The sequence below is a fragment of the Macrosteles quadrilineatus genome, unplaced genomic scaffold, assembly GCF_028750875.1.
Source record: "Macrosteles quadrilineatus isolate MER2022 unplaced genomic scaffold, UCM_ALF_1.0 Scaffold_2__2_contigs__length_208266976, whole genome shotgun sequence".
Classification (NCBI taxonomy): Eukaryota; Metazoa; Arthropoda; class Insecta; order Hemiptera; family Cicadellidae; genus Macrosteles; species Macrosteles quadrilineatus.
The window spans coordinates 3,430,622-3,440,961 of record NW_026542595.1 but is presented as its reverse complement, the minus strand read 5'-3'; positions in this window follow the sequence as shown (position 1 = coordinate 3,440,961).

The following is a 10,340-nucleotide window of genomic DNA, read 5'->3' as shown; positions in this document are numbered from 1 at the left end:
ATTAAAATCTTTGTAAATTTTGTTGTTTAAAACGATAAGTAAAATTGGTCCTTATGATGAGTAATAATACTATCTGAATAGAGTTAATTTTGTTTTCAAATCCGAAAATCCATCTTCTATATAGGAGCTTAATACGACAAGGGGTTTCTCTGTAACATCCCTTTTCGGCTGTCCTACTCAGACAATTTTCACTATTTAGGTGTCATTTTAATTTTATGACAAGCTTAGTGGATACCTTTAGCCCCAAGTGTTTGATTTATTTCTAGATTTCGCTTCAAAATATTTAGTGATGCTGGCCATTTTTATTTATAATGGTTTAAATGTTTATGTTAACCACAGTAAGATTGTAAAATAACTGATGTCTTTTATGGTAAACCATTAAAAAAACTGTTTTAGAAAATTGATTTTAAATATCCTAACTACTTTTAGTGATAATTGTAACCTGATTGAGGTAGGCAAATTACTCTTTAGTGTATACATCTACAATCAGCAAATGTAGTTGATGATTGCAGATGTATACACTAAAGAGTAATTTGCCTACCTCAATCGGGTTACAATTATCACTAAAAGTAGTTAGGATATTTCAAATCAATTTTCTATAACAGTTTTTAGTTAGTGGTTTCATTCAAATAAATAAATAGATTTGATGATTTCCTTAATATATGTGTTGTCAGATTTGTTTAACTGTCTCAAATAAACATAATCTTTGAAAGATAAAGGGGTAATCGTATTATTCATTTTGCCTGAGAAATAAGTTGTGCTTCCTATGGAAAGGCGCAATTTGAGCACGGGTCTCTTGAACTGCTATGAGGATCGATGCATTAGTGACAATGAAGTCAAATAGTGCACACTATTGCATGTTAGGTTGATGATTAAATTATCAAATATGATGAAACTGTTAGTATTTCTTCCATAGTATTAATTGGTTAAAGCACGTTTAGTTCACAAACTTATTGTATTTGCTTGGTTAGAATCTTCATTATACCAATTTATAAGTTTCCTTGGGCCTCCCTAAATTATTATTAAATAATCCACACCATTTGCAAGTATGTATGTACAAGGCAGTAACTGTAAAATAATCAAAATGTCCAATCCCTTCCTCATTAGTACATAGCTAGACAAACTTAACTAATATTATTTTCACCACACTATGATGTCTTTAGCTGTTTTACATACGTTAATTTGTGGCTGAAAGTTACGTTTTGCTGTCCATGCCAGCTGTCATCGTCATTTTGGGACCGAACAGGTTTTTACATCCCTAGGGCCGCAGAATCAGCTGCTCACTTTTTTCTTAAAGCATGAATGCATATTAAATACACAATCAGTATTCATAGCATTGCAATAGAATTGTTTTATTGTCGCCACTGCCTAGCAACTATATTATTATTTTTGCTGATTCCTCAAAATATTTCTTCACATCACCTTAAATTTGTAGTTGTGTTGACTGTTAGTGAGCATTATTATTATTTTAGTCTCGAACTTAAAAAACTGTCTCGAGCCGACAAAACCTCATTTTCGGCCCAAGATACGAAATATACTATTTAGCTCACAGCTGTTAAAAGATTCACTGAAAAAACTAGGAACTTACAACACAATTACCGTGGTATATCGAGTTTCACATGGAGCAGATAAGATCTATTAATGTCCAATTTGACTTTATCTAACTGACTGTGAATAACTCTAACGTAGAATTATTCAACCAATATTTCAAATCCACCACCACAAGTGGGATGTTAGCAGACAATAAATCAAGGAGATGAAGATAGCTAGCCGTGGTGTTGTGGTCAGACAGAGGCGATGCTATCTCAGGCTGAGCGTCTGGAATGTGGCGATGACTATGAGCATTGAGTATACACGTATAAACTCAATACTATGAGTCAGACAGCCTTTGTTCACTTACATTTGAACATAGACACCTAAAATAGGTAAACCGAAGTTACAAATCAGGCACTAGCACAGTATCAAGCCTATATGCAATGTTAACACACTTATTGTATGCAAAAATTATTAGTATTATGTCAAATAACTCGGAAAACTTAGTGGAATGTGACTCTTATGATTATTTACAAGATTTTGTCATATTACTTGACTATTTTCTATTAAAAGTCACCTATGTCATAAGCTCAGTAGTAGATCCATTTTGCTATTTTGGTACCAGGGATATATCATGTTTTTAGTATGGGAAGGGTTCAACGCCTGATCTTCTTACCCTCTAACGTCAACCTTTAATTAGAAAGAATAATTTTGCATGGGCCAGTGATGAATCGCATTTGGAACGAGAATCGACCCCTCGTGGAGTTGAGCTAGCAATTCATTCATACTGAGGATTGTAAATTATAATTACTTTAATGCCTAAACAGGGAGATATTTTGCAATATAAAACAACGCCATGAAGTAGTAATAGCCGTATGAGATCACCAACCAAGCAATCCCCGGCCACCGCACTGTGGGCTGGTCCTCTCACCAAATTACTGGTCCCATTAGACCAGGAGGGGATTTATTTCCTTGAAATACTCAGCACCTAATGCATTTCTTCACTGGATTAGTCATCATGATAAATCTCCGCAATACCATCAACGCCAGAACCAGGTGGGATCACTTTTAAACTCGTGATTGAGCATTAGCATACAAGTGTTTTAGTTAGGGGTTTCTAAGTTATTATGTCTCCATTCTCAGGGTTTGGAATCATTGGGTAGGGTTGTTTCCATAACCTTATCCATCTAGTAATCCAGTCAACTTACAGTCAAATACAATGTTACACCAATAACAGTAAAACTAAGTTTTATTTAATTTGTAAGTAACCATCAGACATTTTTTTTACATTCGCAGCAATCTTATAAGCGTTTTGTTATGGCCAATCCAACCTCCCACCAAAGTCTGATGAAACACTTAATGGTGATTGATTATTATTGAATGTTTCTCTACGTGGTAAATTACTTGTGCGAGACGTCCGACCGTCCATTAATTACCATCCTGTGCCACGACGCCAGTTATCAATCAATCACTGTGATCCATCGACCTAACAAGAGTAGACTAATTTACGAGTAATTTAATAACCACTTACTCGGATACATGTCTAACCTTACTACACTTTTTTGTACTTCCAGAAGTAGAATTATTAAAAATAAGAGGATTACGTGTGCTAATATTTTGTATTATTTTATTTGTATACTAAATTTGGCATGTTTATTGTTACGTGCAACATGATATATTGTCATTGAATGTAGCACTTTGCTAATTACCCGCCGAGCAAATATGCACAATTAAGAATACAAACCCAATAGCCACATAATATTAATGAAGTTTTATGGTTATTCGTTTTTCTAGATACATAAAACATCTTCGTATAAATACGAGTATTTACATGTTTTGTGTTGTTTCCTGAACAACTCATGATATCCTACTAATATTATAAGTGAGAAACTTTGGATGTATGGATGGATGGATGGATGGATGGATGTTTGTGACAAGTAAACGCGAACAATACTGGTCGGATTTGGCTAAAATTTTGGTGTGATGATAGCTCACATTCCAGATTAACATATAGACGCATTCTTATCTAGAAGATCCTTTTGGGCTCCGCCCCAGTGGCTCTGGAGTTTCCCATGGTAACCTTACGAGTATTCATAATTAAAAGGAATAAAATAATTTTGTCAGCTGTTTCAACTACACAGTTGGTTCTATGATATTTAATAGCATTAAAAACTTATTAGGTTTACCAACAGCACTATTATTTCCGTGGGGATTATATTAAGGTATCTACAATCCTAAAATGCTATGAGAAGGGAGGAAAACTGGTCCATGACGTAGGAAATGGTGAAGGAAGTAGTAAGGTTAGCAGTCCAGAGTGTGGGAACTGTCTGTGGCATTTATGTATCTGCAATTCTAAAATGGTATAAGGAAGGAGGGCAAACAGGTTCACGACGTAGGGAGTGGTGAAGGAAGTAGTGAAGGTGAGCAGTGTGGAGTTTGGGAGTGGATTAATGTATCTGCAATACTAAACTGCTTTCAGAGTAAACTAATGATTTTCCCCGAGCAAAGCTTGGTCCCCAGGTACTGATATTTAATAGCATTAAAAACTTATTAGGCTTACCAACAGCACTATTTTTTTTGCATTTATGACAACATCTAATTTGATTCAACTAGGAACAAAAGGGTTTGAAAAAAGGGGAATTTCACTTTTTTATTGCTTAAGGGCAGTGGTATAACATTATGGCTATGGTAGATGTGCTATAGCATACCGTAAATTAAAAGAACCAAATTTTCCCATGTCCTCTCCGATTGCAAACACAAAGCACGAGTTTAACTGCAATAAGCGTTTTATACTTAAACCCCAAGAAATCCTATTTATTATAGGTAGCCTTACAATTACAAGTATCTGCAATTTATATTATGGATCATCGTAATTGTTTGCGGTTTTAAAATAAGTACCGGGGGACCGAGCCATGACTCGGTATAGTTTATTTCGATTTTAAAAGCAATATAAAGGAAACTCTTGTTTTTACAACTAATTTTGGGTTTTGTTATATAAGTTTCAGTGGAATTTTTATTTTATCAAGATGGCAATTTAAACTTGGAAATGCACAACACATCAATTTATTTTAAAGTCGATGGTAAAAATCACTCGATTAAAATTGCCTTTACTGTAGCTGCATAAAATTGTTTTGGCATTTTGTTTAAATTAAAACAGCTGCTTACTTCGGTGAAGTTTTGGTAGGCGAGAGCCAAGTTAAATGATCAGGACCTATTTGATCAGAACTATTTCCCCCTATATCGAGTAATCTTTATTCCCTTTGTACTGTATTTTGTAATTTGCTAGTATACTGTGGATGTTATGTTATCCACGCATGCTGCAAGTCTTTACTTTTTCCTTGTTATTTTGTTCAACCAGCATGGGTACATAGCAACCCATAAGACCAATGTTAAACAAATTTAACTTTCATTTTAATTTTTTTACGTAATCAGATTGTTGTCGGCAGTTTTAACTACATTAAACACGTTTTTAGGCCAGATATAAATTATTATTTACAACATTTGAAGGAGATCGTCAAATCCGTTTTTGAGATCTTTGTGCATGCAAGCAAGAAACCAAGCAATCAAGCATACAAGCATACATACAAGCAAACATTGCTCATACAAGAGTAATAGGATATTAGCAAAACATATTGGCATAATTGGCTTATAATGAACCTGTCGAGAGTGCAACTACGTAAAATTAAACATGGAGTGGGCTGGGAACCAACACCAGGCGTTAGCTCAGCGTAGGTAAAATCTGGCCCTATAACAGTTTTACGATGCAGACCAGGTCATAACATGACTACAGACACTGTTGGGATAGGATGGATGTGAGGTGACAGGAGACAGTGAAATATCGCTCTTGTAACACTGACCTTGCATTTCTTGTTTATCCAGAAACATAATACTGTATACAAATAATAAATCGAATGTTAGCAGTAATAATACTATTGACCAATGATCAATAATTGTGGTAATAAATTGACAGTTTTTACCGTATACTTACAAAAATAGGACTGTTAATACCATTTGCATGAACTGTCTAAACCTGGATCATATGAAATAGGATGATACGGAACATAACTATGAGAACGAAGGGTTTCTAACACTACAAAATCTTGTCTAAATCCATAAGTTTAATCGAAAATTTACAATGACTAATTGTATATTGTACAATTAGTTAGTATCGTGCAATATGAGAGGGGTATTGATTGTACAGGCACAATGAGTTGTTGATAGAATACTGTATGTATAATATTTTTAAATAATATCCGACTTATTTTAAGGTTTTGTTTACGTATGATCCTATTTTTTTATTATTTAATAACGAAATATAATGTTAAAGAGAAATGTTACTTAAAAATATATCAGTCAAGTATACATTGATCAATGCTGGTCGTGTGTGGTCTTGATTTTCGTTAGAAATTGAATATTCATTTGGTGGGTGGTGAAAGGCAGTCATCAAATTTGTTTAAAATTACAGGGTGTCTCTCTTTGTTCGATATTCATGCTTCCTTTTACCAAATCTGGCATACAAGTGCAATTGGCCCGAGACAAAACTTTGACATTATTGGTATTGACTGTAATTGGCCCAGCTTACTCAAAACATCCAACCACACAACCATGGACTCAGGTCTCTCAACCTCATGGGATATCGCCAAATGTGACCAATTAAATTTGAGTCTTAGATGATCATCCATTATCAAATTTCTCAGATCTAGTAGTAATAAGTACATAGATAAACAATTACGATTCATATAAGTAAAAAGTATTCAAGTATTACAATTTTTATATGGGACTCGCCTTCCTTATATACGTCCAGAAAATGTAGTTATATTCGAAACTAAACAATATTACCTTTGAAAAAATCGACAAAACGTCGAACTTTATCCTAAAAGTAACCATTTATGAAACCATTATAGTATTAGTATATCGTATTAACGGAACTGTTAACTTCCAATTTGAGTTTAACTTAGACTGACAGAGTGACAGAGCAGAGCTCGTGAGTCGTGACGGAGGAGATTAGCTTGAGGTTTGCTCGGACAACATCTGTCTGACCGGAGGTGAAGAGACGCGGCATTATGTCGTAGGAAATCTTCCTAGTATATTGTACTCGTAATTCATCAAGACACGATATTCCAAAATTAATTAATGGCATTGCGTTTTTTCCAATAAAATAAAATGTTTACAATAGTAAACTCAAATCAACGTTTGATCCCTAATACAAGAATCACGAGCTTTCGCATTGTCATGAATTTTACCAGTTAAATTTGAAAATGTAATATCGTTATTTAACAGTCATCGAAAAGTATAATGTTATTTAAATCAACATTATTACAGACTTAAGTTCGTTGAGTTTGTAATAAAGCACACAAGCCCTCTTGTACTTATATTTTGTAAAGCTGAAAACCACACTTGCAGTTTAGTAGGAATATTGTGATTAAAAACTATGTTGACCGACTGATGAAAAAGTTGTACCTATTATCAATTATTATATTATCAACTATTATACTATTATTAGACGAATTGTAAATTCTAGATGTCTTTTTGAGGTTCTGCCCACGTTATGTTTATTTAATATTCCTACGTTTTTCCTATGTATTTGGCTAGTAATAAAATTGTATGCAATGTTGCTAATCGATTCTCATAATAAAAACACCAAAAGTATCGTTAGTCTAAAGTGGATCAAAAATGAAGTAACCTTTGAATAGCTAAATATAGCACGTGTAACTCATCATTACTCAAACATTTATTCATCATAATACATGTTAATATATTTTATTAAATGTGTAGTGTATCCGATATAAACCGTTTAATAGCTTACATTCATTTGTAATGACGTTTGGCCTATGGATTTTGTAGATAATTTCTTATATTATAAACCAAGAGAAACTAGTTTGGTCCGCTTACCCTTAAAAGTGTTTGAATTTATTTAATTAGTAATGCATGCAAAAATTAATAAAACAATTTACTACATTTTAGACTCAACTCCAACAAAGACCAGTTTAATAATACGTAAACGTGGCATCACCAATAGTGGTGTACCAACTAGAAATATATTTTGTAATTCCAAGCGGCTCATTAAATTGTTATGGAGAAAGAGTTGTTGAACAATGGGAGGAAGTTAGATAACATCAGATGAAGGAGGATCTTTTGACAATGTGAACGTGATCAGCTGGCAATCACGTGACTAACTCACAGGCACAGACGACATTGGATAAACAATATGCAAACGAAGTATATTGTAAAGTATATACTAGGATAAATTTAATCTTCAGGAGACTTTCTAAAGAAAACATAGTTATATTCTCTACAAAGCTTTTGGCGTCGACCATAGAAACAACATTGTTTTGAAAGACGCACGCAGTATTACTTAGTGAAATGCGTTGAGGAATTGAGAGTGGTCCAATGAAGCAAAATATCTATTTTAAAAATATACTGAAAACGGGTCATTCTTGGAACAGTTTCAATGGAGGTGTAGTAATTGTGATTTTGGTCACACCCGACTTTGGGCCCATGCTATACATAATACAACAATAATATCTATCTCTATAATTACATAATGATTAGCATATAAATTGTATCCTCACATTGTAACGTTGTTCAGCGACGGCCGTCTCGCCGACTTGTCGTCACTGTGTGGGCTGTGAGGGCGTTGTGATTCGAATCTTTGGGTTTCAATTAATGCGTAATAGAGTTATAACACGAGCCGAAATTGGCCCGCCTACTGCCATCAGCTGTAAACCATTGATAAGTTGAGCGTACCAATAAATATACGGTTGTTGTCCAATTAATTAGCATTGACTAACAATTAGTTGTAATTATCAATTTGTAAAACTTTATATCGTGTATATTTGTTTTCAGTTCCAAATCCAATTGAATGTTGAAGTGCTAATAGAACCGAATATAATGTAACTGCTTCTTAAAAGTATATGATAAACATATTCTATTTCTTACCCTTGACTAATAATTTCTATAGTTTTATCTTAATTTCTCTACGGGAAAGGAATACGTCTGTATCGTTTCGTTTTGGAGTCTCCAAAAGCCAATAACGCCGTTAGTTCAAATTATAATAATGCATGAATGGGTGAGTGAACATTTTTGTGATTATCATAAAATTTCATCAAACGTGTAAGGAAACGTGAGCCATATATTTGGTGGAGCTCCAGATCCAGCACGATCCGATTTTCAGGAGGCTTTGATGAGGGATGTGTGCCTAAATAATCAGCATTTTTACTTTAAATGGTTTACAATACCTGCATATAGTAATATAGTCTAGCCTTTACCTCAGCTCGGTCACGATCGATTCTGTCAATGTGCCTTCGTGTTTTCATGGTTTTTTTTTTTTTTTTTTTTTACCTGTGTCTGTTCTATGTTATCGTGTGTGTCGTAAAAGTGTTATTTATTGAACTCTGTTTGTTAACGACCTTCGAATGAAGTGATTACCTCGAGGCCTGATGATGGTTCAGAAGAACCGAAACTGGTTGCAAAAACAGCAACAAAGGATTACTATATGCAGGTACTGTGAACCATTTTAAGTTTAATAGAATAATCCGGAGGCTAAACAAATATTTGCAAACAACATTTTTACTTTTTACAAAATACAGCCAAAGCTTTGTTCCAAACCATTCCAACAAGATTATGATTTCCAACACTAATGAAATTTAAATTTAGATTAACTGAACGTGAATATAAATATACGATTCCTTAAAGTGTATACTTATTTACAAGAACATTTGTAGTTAGTCTTTTTGTATTGCTGTGGCAGGGAAAGTTATATTCATGGTTCGATTAAATTGACAATGAATAGTAAAACTTTTACTGCCGTTGCTTGGTAAATAATATATACTTAAATTATATAGTTTTAGTTTCACATAAATAAACTTGAAGTTACACAAGTACAGTACAAGCGCTTGTGTCGTATAAGTAGGTGTTGTGTCTACGACATATGTGGTTGGTAAATCTAAACTTGTCCCATTACATTGATATACCACACTGGCAAAACTTCTCTTACACCTCACAATATTCATTGGTTTAATCGGCTCAGGACTTCTGCTCTCTAGCACGACGCGTAACATGCATTAGTAAAATTATCAAACATATTTTAAGTTATTCTAAAAGAATCATCCAACGCAATGACAACATTCCAATGGTTACGATAGTTTTAAAAGGTGTAGGTTTACAGGACTTTTTAAGATTACTTGATGAAAGTCAAGTGTAACTGTTTTGCTTGGAAATGGCGTTTTTATTCGGAAAGTTTAAATTGGAGTTGATTAAGAGGCATTTTAGTTCAAGTAAAAATTTCAAAGACGTCCTTTAATAGGTGCATATGTTATTTTTGGTGATATAATTTTCATTGGAACTGCTTATATTCCACAAGAAATTGTAAAAATCAATTTTTCATAACGGTAATGTAAAAAAGCTCTATTGTGTGAAAAAGCGGTGTGAAAAAGGTTAACATGACAAAATAGTTAAAGGGGGTACAAATCACATTTGGTGATTTTTTTAAAGGAGAAACTGTAGATGAAATATATTTTTTGTAATCAAAATGTCCCTTTAAAAAAACTGATGATTTCTTAGCTTTGATAACAGGAAGCAGATAAAATAAATAATTTAGTGCGTCTGTAAGACTTATTTGTGTTTGAAATTCTGTCATAGCTTATTTAGTAAACACGACTGAGGAAATGACGGATTATTTTACAACAGACTTTGAGACCGGAAAATCTCACAGAACAATTTTTTTTACTTACTTTAGCTTAATTTCATTTGAGCCATTTTCTTTTTGAATTTAATATGCTGGAAACACATTGCCAACCAATACTACC